Source organism: Mesoplodon mirus (genome assembly GCF_964341445.2).
Source record: "Mesoplodon mirus genome assembly, chromosome: 7".
Classification (NCBI taxonomy): Eukaryota; Metazoa; Chordata; class Mammalia; order Artiodactyla; family Ziphiidae; genus Mesoplodon; species Mesoplodon mirus.
In genome coordinates this window covers 67791458-67812687 of record NC_138983.1, presented here as the reverse complement: position 1 = coordinate 67812687, position 21230 = coordinate 67791458, and the positions used below count along the sequence as shown (strand labels likewise).

Genomic DNA, 21230 nt, shown 5'->3' with positions numbered 1-21230 from the left:
TACTACAAATGCAGCAGAAATAAAAGAATATGATGGATAATATTATATGAACAAGAATATTCTGCAATCTCACTGAAATCATTAATAAACTAGATAAATTCCTATAAAAATACAATTTACCAAAAATGACTCAAGAAGAAATAGATCTATAACTACTGAATAAATTAATCAATAGTTAAAACTCTTCCCTTAAGGAAAACTCCAGGCACAGAGAAGTTCACAGATGAGTTTCTATCATTCAAAGGAAATATAACTCTTCCTTTGTCAAGATCTTCCAGAGAATAAGAATAAAACAAAACATACTTCATTTTATAAGACTGACATAATTTTGAAACTGAAACTAAAGGACACAAGATAGGAAATCTTTAGGACAAACTCATGTATCGACATAGACAAAAATATAATAAATAAAATATTAGTAAACAGAATCCAGCTATATATATAAAAAGAATAATAAATCATGGCCAAGTTGGGTTTAGCCTAAAAATACATGGCTGCTTTAACATTAGAAAATAGATTAATGAAACTCACTACATTAATAGGTAAAAGAAGAAAAACCCTATGATTATCTCAATAGATGGAGAAGAGTAATTTTATAAAATTCAACGGCCATTCATAACAAAACCTTTAGAAAGCGAGGAGTAAAAGAGACCTTCCTTAAACTAATTAAAGGGCATCTACTGAGAAAAAAATATACAGGAACAACATATTTAATGTTGAAAGCATTTCCTGTGAGGTCAGAAGCAAAATTAAAATGCCACCTCCCACCAACTTCTATTCATTATTGTATGAAAATTTTAGCTAGCATAGAAAAAATGAAAATGTATACGAATGGAAAGAAACAAAACTGTCATTATTCACAGTTGATATGATTTTCCACAACAGCACACAGCCAAGGGGGTGAGTGGAGGCTGAAGTTGGCCTCTGCTGTGACCACTCAGCCACACACCCTACACAGGGCTGGGTCCACCAGACACAGACCTGCAGCTCACATGGCAGACCAAGTCTCCATGGGTCTATGTCTTCCCAGACATGGTATCTTTCCCAAATTCTTATAAAAATGTACCATGAACTAGCAAGTTACCCTCATTACCAATGTGGAAAGACCAAAAGTACCTACAAAGAAATTATTTTAATTCATGAAAAGGCTTAGAAAGGTGGCTAAAAATATATATACAAAAGTCAAGTATAATGTAAGGCCAGAAACTATCAAACTCTTAGAGGAAAACATAGGCAGAACACTCTATGACATAAATCACAGCAAGATCCTTTTGACCCACCTCCTAGAGAAATGGAAATAAAAACAAAAATAAACAAATGGGACCTAATGAAACTTCAAAGCTTTTGCACAGCAAAGAAAACCATAAACAAGACCAAAAGACAACCCTCAGAATGGGAAAAAATATTTGCAAATGAAGCAATTGACAAAGGATTAATCTCCAAAATTTACAAGCAGCTCATGCAGCTCAATAACAAAAAACCCAAACAACCCAATCCAAAAATGGGCCAAATACCTAAATAGACATTTCTCCAAAGAAGATATACAGATTGCCAACAAACACATGAAAGAATGCTCAACATCATTAATCATTAGAGAAAGGCAAATCAAAACTACAATGAGATATCATCTCACACCACTCAGAATGGTCATCATCAAAAAATCTAGAAACAGTAAATGCTGGAGAGGGTGTGGAGAAAAGGGAACACTCTTGCACTGCTGGTGGGAATGTGAATTGGTACAGCCACTATGGAGAACAGTATGGAGGTTCCTTAAAAAACTACAAATAGAACTACCATATGACCCAGCAATCCCACTACTGGGCATATACCCTGAGAAAACCATAATTCAAAAAGAGTCATGTACCATAATGTTCATTGCAGCTCTATTTACAATAACCAGGAGATGGAAACAACCTAAGTGTCCATCACTGGATGAATGGATAAAGAAGATGTGGCACATATATACAATGGAATATTACTCAGCCATAAAAGGAAATGAAATTGAGTTATTTGTAGTGAGGTGGATGGACTTAGAATCTGTCATACAGAGTGAAGTAAGTCAGAAAGAGAAAGACAAATACCGTACGCTAACACATATATATGGAATCTAAGAAAAAAAAATGTCATGAAGAACCTAAGGGTAAGATGGGAATAAAGACACAGACCTACTAGAGAATGGACTTGAGGATATGGGGAGGGGGAAGGGTAAGCTGTGACAAAGTGAGAGAGTGCCATGGACATATATACACTACCAAACGTAAAATAGATAGCTAGTGGGAAGCAGCTGCATAGCACAGGGAGATCAGCTCGGTGCTTTGTGACCACCTGGATGGGTAGGATAGGGAGGGTGGGAGGGAGGGAGATGCAAGAGGGAGGAGATATGGGAACATATGTATATGTATAACTGATTCAGTTTGTTATAAAGCAGAAACTAACGCACCATTTTAAAGCAATTATACTCCAATAAAGATATATTTTTTTAAAAAGTCAAGTATAGTCCTAGACACCAGCACAAAAATAAAATGAAACTTAGAAGAGAGGGCATTAACAAAAGCAACAAAGATATATAAGGTATACAGAAATTAATCTTAAAATGTGCAAGTCCCTTATTGAGAAAATGATAAAATATTATTAAAAGATATTAAAGAAGGCCAAAATAAATGAAGAGGTATTTCATGTATATAGACAGGAAAATGTCAGTTTGCCATAAATTGACCTATAGATTCCATGCAATCCCAATCAAATCCCCACAAGATTCTTTCCTAGCACTTGATGAGTAAACCCAAGATTACTCCTGAAAAAATAAATTGGGAGGATTTTCCTGCCAGATAGTAAGACTTATTTTGAAACAGTAAGTTCAATGTGATATTGACCCTGGAATAAACTTAGAGAATTGAATAGCAAGCCCCAAAATAGACGAAAGCAAGTGTGGAAACTTGATTAATGAGAGAGGAGGAGGAAACAGGAGAGACAGAGTGAAAGCACGTACGTACATCCCAAAGCATAAGCAGAAAGTGAATTGGGAGGGGTTGGGGGTGATTCCCACTGTTGCTCCTGCCTGGTAATATGAGGGGAGAGCTCCTTCTTGCCCACACTTATTGCCCCTGAGCCTCCCTCTTGCCCCAGAGCAAAGACTGAGCTAGTTTGGGCAAAAGAGAAACAGCTAAGAGGGTTGCTCTCAGAACCCCCTTCTGCAGACAGAAAAGCCCAGCCCATCTCCAGGACAAGCATATGAGAAATCTTCTGAAAATGAGAAATGGAAGGTTAATTAAGAAGACCTGGGGCTTCCCTGGTGGCGCAGGGGTTGACAGTCCGCCTGCTGATGCAGGGGACACGGGTTCGTGCCCCGGTCCGGGAAGATCCCACATGCCGCAGAGCGGCTGGGCCCGTGAGCCATGGCCACTGGGCCTGCGCGTCCGGAGCCTGTGCTCCGCAACGGGAGAGGCCACAACAGTGAGAGGCCCGCGTACCGCAAAAAAAAAAAAAAAAAAAAGGAAGACCTGGTATGTGATCCTTTTAATGTGCTGTTAAATTCAGTTTGAATAATCAAGTGGGATTTATCCTGAGGTGTAAGGAGGGTTCAACATACACATATCAATAAATATAATATACCACATTAATAGAAAAAAGGATAAAAACCATATGTTCCTCTCAATAGATGCAGAAGAAGGATTTGACAAAATCTGACACCCTCTCATGAGAAAAGCTCTCCACAAATTGAGTATAGAAGGTACATACATCAACATAATAAAGGCCAGATATGACAAACTCACAGTTAACATCATATTCAATGGTGAAACTTTGAAAGCTTTTCTTCTAAGATCAAGAACAAGACAAGGGTGCCCACTGTCACCACTCCTATTCAACATGGTACTAAAAGTCCTAGCCAGAACAATTAAGCAAGAAAAAAATAAAAGACATTCAAATCAGAAAGGAGAAGTGAAACTGTCTCTGTTTGCAGATGACATAATCTTACATATAGAAAACCCTGAAGACTCCACCAAAAAGCTGTTAGAACTAATAAATGAATTCAGTAATTTTTTTTTCCTTTCAGGATACAAAATCAACATGCAAAAATCAGTTGCATTTTTATACACTAACTACACACTATTTGAAAAATAAAGAAAACTATCCCATTTACAATAGCATCAAAAAGAATAAATTACTTAGGAATAAATTTAGCCAAAGAAGTGAAATATCTGTACACTGACAACTATAAGACATGGATGAAAGAAACTAAAGAAGACACAAATAAATGGAAGGATAGCCCATGTTCATGGAGGAGAAGAATTAATATTGTTAAAATGTTCATACTACCAAAAGCTGTCTACAGACTCAATGTAATCCCCATCAAAAATCTAATGGCATTTTTAACAGAAATTTAAAAAAAAATCCTAACATTCATATAACACTACAAAAGACCCCAAATAGCCAAAGCAATATTGAGAAAGGAGAACAAAGCTGGAAGCATCACACTTTCAGATTTCCAACTATACTACAAAGCTATAGCATCAAAACCATATGAGACTAGCATAAAAACAGACACATAGATCAATGAAAAAGCATCAAGAACCCAGAAATAAACCCCTGCATATATGGTCAACTAATATTTGACAAGGAAGCCAAGAACACTCAAAGGGGAAAAGAGAGTTTCTTCAATAAATGGTACTGGGAAAACTGGATATTCATATGCAAGAGAATGAAATTGGACCCCTACCTTTTACCACTGACAAAAATTAAATCAAAGTAAATTAAAAATTTAAATGTCAGTCCTAAAACTCTAAACCTCCTAGGATAAAAGTCCCTTGATGCTGGTCTTGGCAATGACTTTTTGGATCTGACACCAAAAGCATAAGCAACAGAAGTAAAAATGAATAAGTGGGACTATATCAAACAAAAAATTTCTGAACAGCAAAAGAAACAATCAAGAAAGTGAAAGGCAACCTATAGGAAACTGGGAAAAATATTTGCAAACCATTTAACTGCTAAGGGGTTAATATCCAAAATATATAAGAAGCTCATACAACTCAATAACAAAACAAAACAAAACAAAACAAAAAATTAATTAGAAAGATGGTCAGAGGGCTTGAATAGACATTTTTCGAAAGAAGACATACAAATGACAAACAAGTATATGAAAGGTATTTAATGCCAATCATCAGGAAATGCAAATCAAAATCACAATGAGATATCACCTCATACCTGTTAGAATGGTTATTATCAAAAAGACAAGATACAAGCGCTGGTGAGGATGTGGAGAAAAGGGAACCACTGTGCATTATTAGTGGAAATGTAAATTGGTGCAGCCACTATGGAAAACAGTATGAAGGTTTCTCAAAAAAATTCAAAATAGAACTACCATGTGATCCAGCAATTCCACTTCTAGGTATGTCTGAAGGAGATGAGATCACTATCTCCAAGAGATATCTGCACCCCTATACTCCTTGCAGCGTTATTCGCCATAGCTAAGACATGGAAACAACCTAAGTGTCCTTCAGTGAATGAATGGATAAAGAAAGAAAGAAAAAGAAAAGAAAAAAATATATATATATACCCACATATATATCACAACGGGATATTATTCAGCCATAAAAAAAGAAGGAAATCCTGCCACTTGTGACAACATAGATAGCCCCTGAGAGCATTATGCAAAGTGTCATATAGAGAAAGACAAATACTGTATAACCTCATTTATATGTAGAATCTAAAAAAGCTGAACTATAGAAACAGAAAGTAGATTGGTGGTTGCCCTGGGCTGAGGGTTAGGGCATATGGGGAGATATTGATAGAAGGGTACAAATTTTCAGTTATAAGATGAATAAGTTCTGGAGAGTTAATGTATGCATGGTGACTATAGTTTACAATACTGTATTGTATATTTGAAAGTTGCTAAGAGAGTATTGAATAGATCTTCAAAGTTTTCACCACATGAATAAAAAGGTAAACATGTGTGGTGATAGATGCATAACTAACCCTATTGTGGTAATCACTTCACAATAAATATGTATATCAACTGATCACAGTATACACCTTAAACTTATACAATGCTATATGTCAATTACAGCTCAATAAAGCTGGGAGAAAAAGGAAAAAAAAGAAAGACCTGGGCTTTGCCGGATACCCACCACCCTGCTAAAATAGTCTACGGCACACAAGAACACAGGATCATCAGTGAGAAAGCTGCTGCAGAGGGCCTGCTTTTTGCCCTGACCTGCCTTTGCATAAGCAGGCAGAGCGGCCAGCACAGCCCCTCACTACTGTGCCTGGGTTGGGTGGGCTGCCCCAGGCTAAGAACACTTCAGCCTACGTGGTACAGATACGCGGGGGCAGAGGCTGTCATCCTGATACTTGTGCCACCCGATGAACACTACAACCCCCATCCCATGCAGTCTTTAGAACTCCCTTTCCAAACCCAAAGGGTAGCACAAAAGAACATAAGCCAACAGCCAAGAAACCTGCAGCCTCATCTTAGCTCTGCCTGCAGCTAACTTTGTGAACTTCATCAAACTACTTAACCTCTCTGGGCCTCTTTTTTCAAATGCAAACTGGAAATAATATATCTTTGATTACCTGGCACAGTTGTTATAAAGGCTGAAATACAACTAGAAGATTACACTGCTTTGTATCCCTATACAAGGTCATAAAAATAAGAGGGATTTTGTTAGTCAATATGGAAATAAGAGCCTCTTAAAAGAACCAAAGGTGGAATTTCAGGCAAAGTAAAAGAGACCTGGGCGAGGATAGAAATCTCAAAGTTAGGGTCTTAACCAAAATTCCTGTATTATGTAAGCAAGAAACCTGGAATACTATAGGACAGGTCCTCAGGAACCCTCTTTTCCAACCCTGTGGTTCATGAAAAGGAAACTGAGTTTCAGAGAGGGTAAAAGACTTGCCCAAGTCACAGAGTAAATTTGTATCTGAACCCAGACTAGAATCCAAGCTCCTTCTTCCCTTCTTCTCAGGTTCTGTTCAAAACCTGGCCTAGTCCACGATGCTACCTTCGAGAGGGTGATGACCCCACACCTGAAGAAAATCCCACTGCCTCCCCCCGGACATTCACTGAGGGATGCCAAACTCAGGACGCTTATTTCCCTGGGTCTACAGGTTCAGTGTGCTGATGCGTTTAACTCACTCTGCTCTGGAAATCCCTCTGCCAGCGCCATAGTGCAAGACAAACAGATTGTGTTGACCAAGAGCTTAAGAACCAATTACTCATCCAGCACAGATGCAGGGGTCTGGGCTGGCAGGAGCTATAGCTTGAATCCCTCTGACTTTTCAGGAAACTGTCTCCAGCTCAGCCCCTCCCCACCCCCTCCCCAGCTAGGATCCTGAATGTGAGGATGGAAGCACATCGAAGGACAATTCCTGCTAAGTCATAGACTTCTGCATGCTGTGGGGAAAGAACAGGACCTCTTCTTAAAACTGTGGACTTCAGCTCCTTGGGACAACAGGGTTGGGCTGAAAACCTGGGCTGAAAAAAAGTGGGTTTGGTGAAATCCCTGGGGGCCCAGCCGCAGGCCAGACCAAGACTGCACTTTCACCCCATACATGCATCCCAGGTGCCCAGCTAGCAGCTGTGAAACCCCCTGTGGGCTGCTCTCTCAAGCTGGGCAGGGCCTCTCTCTCTTGCAGTGGCCTCAGGCCCAGGACACCCAGCCCCTCACCACACCTGTCACCTCTCCCTCTTGGCAGGCACCCTTGTAACAGCAGCCTCCACACTCTCTCACATCCATGGTCCCTTTGCCGAGGGCTGTGAGTATAACTGAGGTGGAGATGGTCTCAGGCCAGGCCACATGTGTGCGTGAAGGAGATCCAGAGCCAGGCTCTCCCCTACTCACAGGCAGCTCCTGTCCCACATCTGAGACCAGGCTAACATCAGCCTTGGTCCAGGTCAAGAGAGCATCTGCTCTGTTATCAGGCTGCAGCTAGATGATAGAGAAGTCGATGAATAAAACAATTTCCTTTTTCTTAGAATTTCTTCTTCCACTGAAAGATATATATATATAAATGTGTAATTAAATAAGACATAGTAATTCCTCCAAGATGAGTTCAAATAAGGTGCTTGACCTATCTCTGCCACACGTGCTCTATATGGCCTTGGACAATTTATGCCCCTTTTCTGGGCTTCCAATTTCCCATCTGTGAGAGGAGAGGGCTGGATTAGATAAGCTCTCCTCTGAAACTAATGTTCCTACAATCCAAGGACCCCCTCCCCAGAAGTTTCTAAAATAGTCATGTGTGGCCAGAGATGAGACCCAAACTCTTTTCTCCAGCTTGCTCTGCCCTAGAACCCAGGCTGCTCTGTGTTCTTTGCTCAAAGACAGCTTTGAGTTACAGGAGACATCTGGGGTTTGTCCCAGTGATGACCACTCACATCACCTGCTGCTTCTGTCGGCCATTATAGTCCCTACATCACTGTATCCCTGCCCACTGTGCATCTGGGGCCACCCAGCGTTCCCCCCAACCTCAAGGTCCTTGGTGGTCATAAGGCCAAGCAGGCTGACCCAAGGCAATTGTCTTCTTGCTGGCTGCCCAGTCCCCAGCCTATCCTAATATTAGTTTCAGCCGCTTAAAACACAGCTCTCATTGTGACATCTTGCTGAAAATCTATTATGTCTCCCCAGTGTCCCTCAACTCAGGTCTGAACTCCTTAGCCTGGCACTCATGACTCTCCAGACCCTGTTTCCAGCCTACCCTGCCTCTTTGGGCCTTACCAAACTGTACTCCTCGACATGTCCCTTATGTTCAAGCTTCAAGGCAAGTTCCCTGCTATTCTTCAGGACTGACTTGCTGTCCCCATACATCAAGATTCAGCTTAAATGTGGCCTCCCCCTAGAAGCTTACTCTGACCCTCCAGACCACAGGGCACCCAGAATCCTGAAGTGCTGACTGCCCCTCCCCCCAGTATTCACATAGCTTGCCCTTTCACTGCTTCCTGGCCTCTGTTTAAATATCTGCATATCAGAGAGAACCTCTTGACCTGGTATAAATGTACAAGTCCCCTCCTACCCTTGGGACCCCCTTACCATTCTTTATATTTCTCCACAGCACTCAGCACCACTTTGCATATATCAACCTGTTTACTATCTTCCCACATCAGAAAGCAATTCTACTCCGTCATGTGTTTTGCTCACTGCTGTATCTTCAGTGCCTAGAACAATGCCTGGCACAGAGTAGGTGCTAAGTAGATCGTTGTTGAATGAATGAGTGAGAGAGGGAATGAGTGAATGAGTCTGTAACTTAGATCCTGGGCATCTTCGGGCACTTTTCCAAGATGCTCTTATCTGATGTGGCTGCCATTGTCCTATGTCTGCTCAGCCCCAACCCTGTCTGATGTCACGGCAGATGGACAGCGCACATTCTGTGGGGCTCTTTGTAAATGACAAACCTCAGAGAACTGAAAGAGCAGTTTCTGGAGGGGCGGGGCCAGGATTAGTCTACTGCCTGGTTTCTAAATGCCACATTTTAAATCCCACTGTCCTGCCCTCCCCCCAGCCTCTCTGCAAATTCCACAGGGTTAAAAGGGCAATCCTGGTAGAAAATGAAGAGGAAAACAAAAGTGTCCTCTTCTCCATGGTGGGGCTCATGGGGAGCTGTATCTCTCTTTCCCTTTTAAGCCTGAGCCCCAAGTATCTCTGCAGAGCCCAGCTACCACCTTCTACCTATCTGATCAAGGAGCTTAATTCCTAAGCTCTCATCACCATTGAAAGAGGGGAAGGGACACTAGAAAAGCAGGAGGTGAAATAAGAGGAGCAGTTGGTGTGGTGGCATCTCCCTCTCTTCCTGATAACACCCTGCAAGCACACATGGCCTTCGACCAGTAAAGTGACACCTCCCCACCCTGATGTCTCCTCATCTGGGCTCCTGGGCTGTGAGGACCATATGAAAGAGGGATGAAGGAGAGGGCAGGGAGGGTGACTCATCAGCCCTGAGTCCTGCTACAGATCCAACATAAACTCGTGTTTGTGGATGGATACATGTGGTTGGGCAGGTAAGTGACTGAGTGAAGGTGAAATAGATATTGAACGAGGGAGTGAGTGGGCTGGAGTGACTACTGGCATCTTTGTAAGGAGAGCTCACTGGGCTTAGTAAGACCCTCTCTGAATTCTCTTTTAGGCCTATATCTAGTGCAGTCTCAGGGGTGGGGAGGAGGTTGGCAATTCCTGACCCATGTGAATCATGCAAGTAACTCTCAAGTTCCAAGGAGCCTTCATAAATGTTTGTTAAATCCTTCGTAGCCGCCAAGGAGCCAGGTCAAACCACCTGGAGGCCCCTCAGATCTCCTGTATCCTCTACAAACCAGAAAGGGGGGTACAGCTCAGGGATGCCATGTGATTTAGCTATCTTCTCCAGGAGCTCCTTAGAATTGCCCAGGAATTAGCTGTCACCTATCACCAGTCCCCTCAAAGCTCTTGAATGACAGTCTAATTTGTTTGCCCAGAAGACGGTGAGATGTTTGGGGGGCCAGACGTGGTTGAGATGTACCTCAAATGTAACATGTCCTAAAGTGAATTATCTTTCTCTCCAAATCTACCTCTCCCATAGAATTTTTATTCTACTGAATGGTACCACCAGCTGGTAGCTCAGCTGATAAAACTTCATTCATTCATTCATTCATTCATCCATCCAACAAATATTTGTGACATGTGTCAGTAACATGCTAAATACTAGGATAAAGTAATGAGCAAAACTCATCATCAAATAGGAAAAGTAAACATTAATTATCATGAAAAATTGTAAATAAATGTAAAATCACAACTATGATAAAGCCTTGAAGGTGGTACATGGTGTTGTAAAGCCCTATAATATGGGATTTGACCTAATCATGGAAGTGACAGCTGAGCTGAGAGCTGAGATATAAGTAAGAATTCAGTAGGTGAAGACATGAAGGAAGAGAAGAGAGTTCTAAGCAGAAGAACAGCAAATGCTAAGGCCTGTGGCCTTGCCAACTGACAAGCCCAAGGGACTGAGAAAAGGCCAGGAGAGAGGGTGAAGAAAGAAGCTCGGCGAGAGGGTGTAGGAGTGGAGGCAGGGGTCAGACAAATTAGACTTTGTAGGCTTATTAAAGAGGTTGATCTTTAGCTTAAGATCAATAGGAAGCAACTGAAGTTTTTTTTTTTTTTTTTTTTTTTTTTTTTTGCGGTATGCGGGCCTCTCACTGCCGTGGCCTCTCCCGTTGCGGAGCACAGGCTCCGGACACGCGGGCCCAGCGGCCATGGCTCACGGGCCCAGCCGCTCCGCGGCACATGGGATCCTCCCAGACCGGGGCACGAACCCGTATCCCCTGCATCGGCAGGCGGACTCTCAACCACTGCGCCACCAGGGAGGCCCTGAAGTATTTTTAAGGAGGGAAATGACATGAGTTGTGTGGGGTTTTTTAAATTTTTTTTTAATTAATTTATTTTAGGCTGCGTTGGGTCTTTGTTGCTGCGCTCAGGCTTTCTCTAGCTGCGGCAAGCGGGGGCTACTCTTTGTTGAGGTGTGCAGGTTTCTCATTGCGGTGGCTTCTCTTGTTGCAGAGCCCGGGCTTTGGGTGAGCAGGCTTCAGTAGTTGTGGCACACAGGCTCAGTAGTTGTGGCTCGCGGGCTCTAGAGCACAGGCTCAGTAGTTGTGGCACACGGGATTAGCTGCTCCGCTGCATGTGGGATCTTCCCAGACCGGGGCTCAAACCCGTGTCCCCTGCACTGGCAGGTGGATTCTTAACCACTACACCACCAGGGAAGCCCATGAGTTGTGTTTTAAAATACATTTGGCTGCTATGTGACAACAAATTGGAGGGAGTATAAGTAGACCAGTTAGGAAGTTCTCACAGTCGTCCGGTAAGATGAAAATGGTGCCTTGAACTAGAGTGATACTGGTGGAGACAGAGAGAAGTGATGGACTGGGGAGAGATTTTCAAGAGAACACCAACAGACTTGGTGGTGAATTGTATATGAGCTTTGAGAGAGAAAGGTGTTGAAGATGATTGCCAGCTCTCTCTGACTTGTGCAGCTGTATAGATGAAGGAGCCATTCGATGAGATCTGAAATACCTGGAGAGGACCACGTATGAATAGGACACTGCCAAGCAAGAATGCAGAAATTCCGTTTTGGACACACTCATCTTGACAGGCCTTGGAGATGTCTATCTCCCTCCTTCGTCTCCCTCACCTTCTGCATTCAACCAGCTACCTGATTCTACTTCCTCTCTTGCCTGTCTTATTTCAGGTCCTTGTAATTATTTCCTAGAGAATTGAAAGAATCTCCAGGCTCTGTCTCCTTCCAATCCATCCATTCCACACTGTAGGTCTTTCTAAATACCGCCTCCTCGAACAATCCCTCCCTCACCACACATCTAAGCCACCCTATCCTCTCACTCTCTGTCTCAATCACTTGAGTTTTTCTTTCTAGAAACCTATAATAATTTGTTTTATTTTTTTATTATAGAAATAAATATGGACATATAAGTATATACCCTAGCTCTGTTTGCTAAGAGGGCATAAATGCAATGACACACCAGTAACAGGGAGCACATGTAGCCCCAGGTCTTGGTTTCTAATACCATTTTCCACTAAAAGGATCCAGGGGTCCTTGGAGAAATGACTAATTCCAAGGCTGGGGCAAGAAAAGAACAAAATGAGCCTGGAACATCTTGCTAGAGCAATAGTAACCAAATGCTCAGAGAATCATGGGGAAAAGTCAAAAGAAACAAGAGCCAGTCTGAGAACCTCCCACTGATCAAATCTTGTACATTCTGAACATCAAAATAAAATATACAAATTGATTAAACCCACTGAATAAATTACTCAAGAATTTATGAGTTCATAGTAATGAAGGAAAGGAAGAAGGGAGGGAGGGAGGAAGGGAGGAAAGAGATAAAGAGAAAGAAAGAAAGGGAGAAGGGAAAGATCTTTCCTACAGAAAAATGCCAACTAATAAATATAGAAGAAATGATGGATTCAAAAGTATCAATGGGGCTTCCGTGGTGGCACAGTGGTTGAGAGTCCACCTGCCGATGCAGGGGACGCGGGTTCGTGCCCCGGTCCGGGAAGATCCCACATGCTGCCGAGCGGCTGGGCCCGTGAGCCATGGCTGCTGAGCCTGCGCGTCCGGAGCCTGTGCTCTGCAATGGGAGAGGCCACAACAGTGAGAGGCCTGCGTACCACAAAAAAAAAAAAAAAAAAAAAAGGTATCAATGATGATAAAATTAGTGATTAAACGTTTGATGAGGAACAGGATGTTTACAAAACCTCGAAGTATCTCTCCACAAATTACTTATTGATTACTAAGGGAAAAACAGTAATTTCACAGGAGAAACTGGTGAACATCACCTCAAGCAAGTGACGAAAGCTTCCATCACCAGCACTGGGACAGTCCACGCAGACTGTGCTCGCTGGTATGCTAACCTCACTTCGTGGTACGCCTGCCCAACATGCACAGATTGAATCCAGTCATGTAGAACCATCAGATAAACCCAAATGGAGGGATATTCAACATAATAACTGGCCTATACCATTCAAAACACAAAGGTCAAGAAAGATAAAGCAGAGGAATTGCTCTGGATTAAAGAAGACTGAGGAGACATGATAACAAAATGCCATCTGTGGCTTAGACCCTGAACGGGGCGAGGGAGACAGGAGAGCTATAGAGACATTATTGGGACAGAATTGTATTGTAGTAAGAGTATATCTTTTTTTCTAAGGAAATACACACTTAAGTATTTACAGGCAAAGAGGCACCATGTCTTCGATTTACTCTTAAATTGATCAGAAATATGAATATTTTATATGTATTCATATACATGTACGTATTCATATATACATATACATGATAAAACCATAAATATATAATTATAATAAATGAATAAAGTGTAAATTATACAGATAATTGAAATATACATAAATAATAAAAAATAATGTATTTTTTATATTGTTGGAGAGAGAAGGAATGAAAAAAATGAAGTAAATGCAGTGTCTTGTAATCAATTAAGGGATACAGATAAAGAAGGATTTCTTTCATCAGTCTTGCAAATTTTCATTAATTTGATATGATATCAAAATTAAAGGTGACATAAAATTGTTTGTTTTTATGTTTGCTGAATGAATACGTGAGCCCATATCCAACCATGACCCTCCCCTGCTTAAAACACCTCAGGGGCTGCCCACAACTGTCATGATAAAAATCAAAACACCTCAGCACAGCCATCAAGTCCTGACACCCATCGACAGCCCTTTGTAAAGTCTCCCATCTCTCTCTCATCACTACTGACCAGTACCCTCACTGCCTCAAGTCCCCCAAGCTTACCACACGAGGCAACATTTCTGTGCCTTAGCATGTGCTGGTCTCTCAGCCTAGAAAACCCTCCTCTTATCCTCCCGGAATCTTCCTGTTATCTTTCCAGATCCAGACCAGGAATTTTCACCTCTGGTAAGGCCTCCTTGATTGCCCCAGTTGGGGGTGACACTTCCTCTTCTGATACACTAATACCTGCCATGATCATGTCCCACAGACAGGCTTGTCACTGTTTGTTCACAATCCTGTCTTGCCTTGAGGACTGGGATATTCCCGACACCTGTATACCCTGTGCTCTGCACGGGCCCTGGCACATGACAGGATCTCAGTTAATACTGCAGCATGGATACATGAATAATAGTGACTAAATTTTCTGCATCCTCCAAGAGAGCTCCCTGACTTCAGTCTCTTTCACGATCCTCAAAAAATACAGAAGAATAAGGGAAATAAGTTCTTCTAATTTTATGCATGAGGAAAGTGAGGCCCAGAGAGGGTAAGAGAAAACAATGTACCCAGAGGCTGAGCTAGAGCTGGAATCCAGATCTCTTGCCATCAGCCCAGTGTTCTTTCCCAGAAGGTAGGTGGGACAAGAAGGAAGAATATGTCATTTGCAGTTGACCTGTTCTATGCTGGACACTACACTTCAATAAACTTTCCAGTTCTAGCATCACCAATGCATCATAAGGAACCCCTTTTTACAGACATGGAAACAGGCTCTGAGTCAGACCTGTCTGATGGCAAAGCCCGTGCTCTTTTCTCTGCACATTGCCAGTATATGCAGCCCACCTCTGACCCTCTATCAGAGGCAACAATATGGCCTGAGTCAATCGTTCTGTCCCTCGACCATGTCTTTTAAACCAGCACCACACACAGACCCACAAGGCAGCCCACACCCCCAGACGACAGGCTGCATTTCACATGGTTTCCAAACCCAGGATATTTGGTTTGTAAGACAAAACCTCCATTTCTCCAGCAGAAAGTGAACACTATACACAATTACCCAGCCAAATTGCTGATGCTTAGACACTGCCTCAGGCCGAACAGGGTCTGGTCTGCCCAGAGACATCCTCAGAGGATCCAGGACTCCCCCAGAGCTTGGCACTGAGGGCACCATGTAGCAGGAAGAGGGGGGACTGGGCTGGCTGGATCACAGTGTCTGGGTGTAGGCTCTGTCCCCAGAGATTGCTCCAGGGAAGAAGTGAAGTCACAGAAGCACATCCCAAGGAAGTGGTTGGCAGGGAGGGGGCGGGGTTGGCAGGGGTATCCCTGTCCGGCCTGGGAGGCCTTCCCCACCCCACCCCTGCTTCCCACAGAGCAGCAGTCTCCATCTGAGGCTGGAAAGGCCAGTGATGCTGATGATATTCAGGTCCTAGAGCCAGAGAAGGCAAGCCCTCAGCTCTTCCCCAGCTGGCCCAAAGGCCTGGACTTCCCTGCTTTCAGGGCCTTTGAACTGGGGAGTGGTCAGTGGACCACAGACCACAGTCTTCACCACAGACTCCAGAGTCAGACAGACCTGGGATGAAATTGTTGCTGGCTCTGACCTTGGGCTAATCATTTAACCTTGCTGTGCTTCAGTTTCCCTATCTTTAAAATAGCAGCGCCTGTCTCCCAGCGTTGTTCCAGAGGTTTCCTGAAACAAAAGATGCAAAGAGCCTAACAAGGGGGTTGGCCCTTAGTAGACACTAAAAAATGTGAGTAAGCGTGAGTAAGCCTTCCCCCACAGAAGTTCTGACTGCCTCACCCAGTGCTCTCTTGCTGGATTTTAAACCTGTTTTCACTTGGCTGAGCTTAAAGTCCAGGGAACACCCAGAATCCTCAGCAGAGATGCAATCAAGTCTTAGTCCTACCTTTTTGAGGTGGCATTGACCTGGGAAGGTACAAACCCGTCACCCGCACCAACCCACCAGCACACCACCCAGTGCCAGGCATCTCCTGGGGCCTCAGGCCAACGAGTCCTCCTCCCCTTCGTAACCAAGTGCTTCTGGGAGGATTAATCTTGAACATGGGAAACAGCTGCCAGCATCAGGTGACTCAATGCATACTGAGAAGCAAGATCTCAACACAATGCCTGAAAGCCCACCACGAGAGTCCTTGTAAGTAATCTTTAGGGCTAAGCATTGCCCCTCACTTCTCCCCTCTCCAGATACTAATAACCTTGGGCAGGCTAAAAGAATCAGTCTTAGAGTAAATTAGTTAGGGGTCTCGCCAACTTTGCAGTGTGGCTAGAGCCCTGTCCTGCATTCGGATGACCCTGGTGACACACATCTCTTGCAGATAAGAGGTGACAAATGACTTTCTGACCACATGGCAGACTTGAGAGCCCCTCATGGGGAAAAGGAAAAACTGAGCACTAGCCTATGGCCTCACAGGTCCAGGGGAGGGAGCAGAAGGGCCCTGCATGTGTGCCCATGCTCCTCACCCTGAGCTCCGGCTCCAAAGGGGCCATCCCTGATCACAGACCACGTGGTCCACATGGTCTGCTCTGAGGGAGGCAGAGCTTAGGTCCAAGAGACACAGACCTCTCAGCAGAGCCCTGAGCCTAGGCGGGGTCACATGAGAAAGGGGTGGCCGTAGGGCCAGGGCCAGGCATAGGGCAGGGGTCAAACTCCTTTGGGCACCCAGACACTCATGCCTTTGAGACAGGGAGAAGCTGGCAGTTGAAGCAGTCAGAGGAGGGGACATTTATCAATGGCCCAATTCATTCACAACAATCCCCATTGTCTGAGCCAGCACAGAGATGGGCCTTTTCTCCCAGAGCTGCTAGGAAGAAAAGCCCCAAGACATGGTCACAAATCAGAGCCCCAAAATACAGAAGCCAAAATTGAGACATATGGTTTGAAAACCAGATGAAATATTTGAAATCGGAGTTGTCCCCCCAAAATCCATGCAACATGGTTCTCATCCTCAGAGACCAATAGAATGCTTAATTGCTGATTGTTCATTAATTTATTCTGGTCTCTTTCTATGAAGGATGTAGGAGTTTACAGCTAAAGATGGGTATAATATAAACTTATTAAAGCAGAAATTAAAAGTCAAAGCCATGGTTCCAATGAACACATTTACTAGGATGAAGCAATATGATGAACTAAGAGCTTCCTGGCAGCCAGAGTAAGAAGGTAAACACACAGGTGATGTCATGAGCTCATCAGACACACAGACCTGTAGAAATCCCTTGAGCACTCTAAGCTTCAATTTCCTTGTCAGAGGAAAAAAATGGGACTATTAACCTAATAAGGTTGCTGTGAAAAGTAAATGAAATAAAGCATGTATTATAGATTCAATAAATAGTAGTTGTTATTATTACCATTTGGGGGGTTGTCTGATTCCTCTTCTTTAAATTGGAACTGTGTTACCTTAAAGGGTTGCCTTGATGCTCTATGAGTCCTAATTGTTGCTTTGAAATTCTGATTGTAGGTATATGTCTTTGATGAACTAAAACTGGGGAACCAGCCTGGGATTCACAGTGGGTACCTCATTTTCCAGAGTCTTTTCCTGAGTCTTAAGATGGCTGGGGGCCCCCACACGTAAGAAGGCTAGGGAAGGCACAGAGACTTCCTTCCCCACCACCTTCACTCTGTAAAAGGCTGCCCAGCTGACCACAGCCTGCCCTTATTTAACCACCGCCCCCCAAGGGTCAGGTGGAGGACCAGGCCAGGGAAAGGTAGGTTCCAGCACCCCCTCAGGAAATGCATGAAGTCCATCTGCTCCCCTGCATACTGGAGGAGTTGGTGGGGTGAGAACTCAGGCACTCCTTAGACCAAACCATAAACCCTTCGAAAGAGAAAGTCAATGTCATCTTTCTAACTTCCCAACTGAGGAAGCACATTTAGTGAGGGCACCTCATTGAGACCTGTCCACCGGAGAATGGTCAGGATGGGAGCGGTCTAGAAGCCATAATAGCAGCAACTGCAGCAGCAGCCAGCTAGTATCTGGGGCACCTAGTCTTCCGGGCACTGTTTCGTGTGTCCCCAGTCCCCAAGGGGAGGGGGTCAGGGAGAACAAGATTCTGTCAAGAAAAGAGATAACCACTGGAATGGAGCAAAGCAAAGGCTCTCCCTTTCAGCCTCAACTGCAGATGGGAGACTCAAAACAGGGTTGACTAAAACCAAAAAAGAGAAGAAATCAGCCCAGCTCAACTCACTTCTTCTGCCTGTCAGATGACTGTCTGGGCCCAGCCCACAGAAGGCTCACTGCTTTTCTGCTGCAGGGGGAATCCAGAGAATAAACTAGAGTGTGGAGCAAATTACAGGTGCTGAGCTCTGCCTCTGATCCCAGACTGGCCCTGCTTGCCTTGCCAGACGGTCCTTTTCACTTCTAAAAAGGTAAGATTGGGCTTCCCTGGTGGCGCAGTGGTTGAGAGTCCGCCTGCCGATGCAGGGGACACGGGTTCGTGCCCCGATCCCGGAAGATCCCACATGCCGCGGAGCGGCTGGGCCCGTGAGCCATGGCCGCGGAGCCTGTGTGTCCGGAGCCTGTGCTCCGCAACGGGAGAGGCCACAGCAGTGAGAGGCCCGCGTACAGAAAAAAAAAAAAAAAAAAAAAAAAAAAAAAAAAAAAAAAAAATAAAAAGGTAAGATTACTCAAAGAACAGCCTCAGTTCCAGATCAAATGGGACACTCTGAAGGCATTGTATCAACATCTGCCCTGACCCCCCAGCCAAAGCCCCTGGCTTAAGAGATTTCCTACCAAAGCCAGTTTCTTAGACTTGTCCAAGGTGCCACATGTAGGCTAAAGGGGACCGAAAAGGGGGCCTAAAAGGCTGAGAGTGGGTCAAGCCAGGGATGCATGTTTGTGCATATGCGTTTTGCACACGGAGATACCTGTTGGATATGTGTCACTGTCCTCAGATGTACATACTGAAAGCAGGTGAGTATTTACACAGCCCTCCTGAGACACAACGTGTGCAAGACTGGTGTGAGTGGCGGGAAGGTGTGCACACATGAGCAGCTGTGAGTGTGTGGGTGCCCTGTGAGTGTTTGTGGGTGGGCATGGCTGAGTGGTCCTCCCACCTCCTCCTGGAGTGACAGTGGGGCTGTCTCCCCAACCCTGGCCAGTCAGCCAGGCTGGCTCGGACCCCCATTCAGTCCAGTGTTGGTGCTAAACTCCTGCCCCGCTCAGAGTCCTGAGAAACCAAAGCCGAGTGACCCACAGAGAAGACACCCCAGCTGGGGACAAGTCGGATCACCCTAGAAAGTCTGAGTTCAGATAACACTCCTTATCCCCAGCTTCTGTCTTCATCTGCTCACTCACACGCATGCAGCCATCGGCACACGACCCCCTCAGCCCCATGGAGCCTGCCTACCACACTCACCAATGCGTACCCAGAGTACAGACACGGGGCAGCAAGGGCCACACAGACACACGTGCCACCTATGGGTGCACTCCAGGCCCACCTACACAGAAGTTCCCACACACTCACACCCTGGGACATATGCTAGAAAGTTCCCTATGCTCACATACCAGCCCAGACACAAGTCCTCGCACTGGCGCTCGCTCCCACTCACAAGCACTCACACTGATACACTTACACCTACTATCCAAATAGTCACAAGCATGCTCTGTCCCGGACCGGGCTGGGCACCGAATCCAGCCTGGGGAGCGCCGCCTACTTACTCCGAGCGAGTGAGAGCGCGTGTGCGCGGCTGCATGCAGCGGCCAGGCCGGCGGCGGCAGGCACAGCTGGGGCTGCAGAGGCTGCGAGCAAGTGACCTGCTCGGTGGCCCAGCCCGAGGGCCGCCGGCTGCCCGCGCCCCACCCCGCTCTGCCCCCGCCCGCCGCTCCCGCCCGCCGCCGCAGGACCTCCGGCAACAGTCCGCTCGCTGCCAAACCTCTGCCCCGCGTCAGCCACCGCTGCCTGCAGTCTCAGCCGGGCTGCGAGGCTCTTTTGGTGCCCCTGGCAGTGCAAACTTTGTGCTCTCGGCTGTGGGGAGTCCTGGAGTGGGGACGCGGTCAGGTCTAATTAGAGACCTGGCTCACACGGGGCCGGGCGGGAGTCACGGCGGGTAAGCACCCCGGACCGTCGGAGCCGTCCCGACCCTGGTGCCCACATGTGCCCCACATGCCAACATCTGGAGAGGAAAGGGAGTGCGTTGGAACTGAAACAAAACAAGGAGGGGTTTGGGTGCGGTTCACACGCTCTGCGGAGGAAGCGCTGAACTTTGAGCAGCCCCCAAACGCCCGGAAGGCCACTTGGTTTATTGACCCTCAGGTGCTTCCCTTTGGAACCCAAGTCGCTCACATAAGATCGCTGACCTGCCAGAAAGGACAGAAGATGGTTGCAGAGACTCGTTTTAACTTGGGGCACATCAAACTTCCGCTCTGCACTTAGTGTCAGATGGCCAAGTCTAGAGAAGAAGGCTGATTCCTACCCCAAAGCTCAGGAACGTCGCATTCCATCCAACCCCCTCCACCCTGCCATGGATCATTCCCCACCAGGGGCCTGGAGTTCCTCTACCCACTCTGGGGGGCGGGCCACCAAGGAAGAGCGGACCCTAGCCTCCCTTGGGCACTGTTTCCAATTTTGAACCCGCGCATTGGCAGGAAGTTCTCCTTGGCATCTAACCTAAATCCCTCATGTGCAACTACTGTATGTCAATATGCTCACACTTTGTGTTCAGGGACAGGAAAACTAGTTCTGTCTCCAAGACACAATGACCACTCCAAGGTCCCATCTCAGCCTCTCTTCCTTGACACTAATACCCGTGTTCACCTTTTCAGGCCCTGGCTAAAAATGATGATTGCTCCCTGGCCCTGGACACATTGCAGCTCCTGACATTAACTCAACTGCCTCAGCTCTCTGGGGACCCCAGACTCTGTAGATGCCCAAGTCATCCTCCTCAGACAAGCCAGCTTTGACTGCAGCCTCCATCTGTTGGGGACACCCTGATGCTACTCCCCAGACCCTTGAGAGGGGCTTCAGTTCCTATCTCAGCAAAGGCTGTCTCAGGGCCTGGGGACAG

At 45.4% G+C, this 21230-nt stretch overlaps 1 protein-coding gene across 3 annotated transcripts in view; it reads right to left on the bottom strand.

Moving 5' to 3' along the window:
• The window catches only part of INSC (INSC spindle orientation adaptor protein), a 126202-nt gene extending 106269 nt beyond the window's left edge, over positions 1–19933 (bottom strand). For 2 of the 3 annotated variants that reach the window (XM_082628670.1, XM_082628672.1), the window contains exon 1: positions 19885–19933. The gene's annotated coding sequence lies outside the window, so the exon portion shown is untranslated. Of the gene's footprint in view, positions 1–16118; positions 16189–19884 lie in introns of those variants that run through there. The other variant, XM_082628671.1, reaches the window with a different exon arrangement.
• Between the last annotated feature and the right edge of the window lie 1297 nt (positions 19934–21230).